The sequence below is a fragment of the Penaeus monodon genome, chromosome 23 (assembly GCF_015228065.2).
Source record: "Penaeus monodon isolate SGIC_2016 chromosome 23, NSTDA_Pmon_1, whole genome shotgun sequence".
NCBI lineage: Eukaryota > Metazoa > Arthropoda > Malacostraca > Decapoda > Penaeidae > Penaeus > Penaeus monodon.
In genome coordinates this window covers 20,489,210-20,490,111 of record NC_051408.1, presented here as the reverse complement: position 1 = coordinate 20,490,111, position 902 = coordinate 20,489,210, and the positions used below count along the sequence as shown (strand labels likewise).

Genomic DNA, 902 nt, shown 5'->3' with positions numbered 1-902 from the left:
GGCGCGCAGGAAAGTCCCCCCGGCCGGTGCGCTGCCCCGTGGCCGGCAAGTTCAACTTCACGCAGGCAGGCGAGATTCCCTTCGTGACGCGAGTGCTGGGCGGCATCACGGCGGCGCCGCGGCCGGGCATCCTGTGCAAGGAGCGGCTGTCGGACTTCTCAGTGTGCGATGAGGGTCAGAGGGAGCTCACGATCGAGGCCAGGAAGTGCATTTCCGTGGACCCGTATGGCCGGCATGTCGATATATATTGTATGTGAGCTTTCATGAGCTTTCGGTGCTGTCGTTTTCGTTACGGTGTTCGGATTTTTTTAAAGGCTTTTTCTTTCTTTTGTTACGGTAGTTCGAAAGTGACCGCGTAGTCGCTACCTTTTTGTTCGAATGGTATTTTTAATTCGCGAATGACTTTTGGATCTTTTGTTATATATTTATAGCTGCGGCTGTTGAGCACTTTTTTTCTGCCTGATGCTTTTTATAGCATGATTTATATATGATTTTTACTTGATTTTGCATCCTCATCAAGCCTTCGCGGTCATTGTTCTTATCTCTAGCGAATTTTCCTTTGTTTACACATACAGGTGAACATCAACAACGTCTTGTAATTTTTCCCTGTGTTTGAGGTCCGACTGCTTTGCAATTCGATTACTATTAAAGCCTGCGAACAGATAAAATTCAAGTATAGACATGTATACGCCCCATTTTCAGAATATTCTTAAAGTCATGATTTACTTCGTAGTCTGCCATTTGCATGCCCTTTCCCTTTTCTTTTTACTAACATTTAAATTGCCGCCGGATGGCTTCCCGATACGAAAGCCCTCCCTCCCGGGCTGTATTCGCATTGGCTCGGGCCCCGCTGCCGGACGATCCTGTCGGCACCATAGCATGCACGGCAGGATCGTACATGC

At 48.2% G+C, this 902-nt stretch overlaps 1 protein-coding gene across 1 annotated transcript in view; it reads left to right on the top strand.

Moving 5' to 3' along the window:
• The window catches only part of LOC119587889, a 12,027-nt gene that overhangs the window by 8,275 nt on the left and 2,850 nt on the right, over nt 1-902 (top strand). The gene's annotated exons all lie outside the window — the stretch shown is intronic.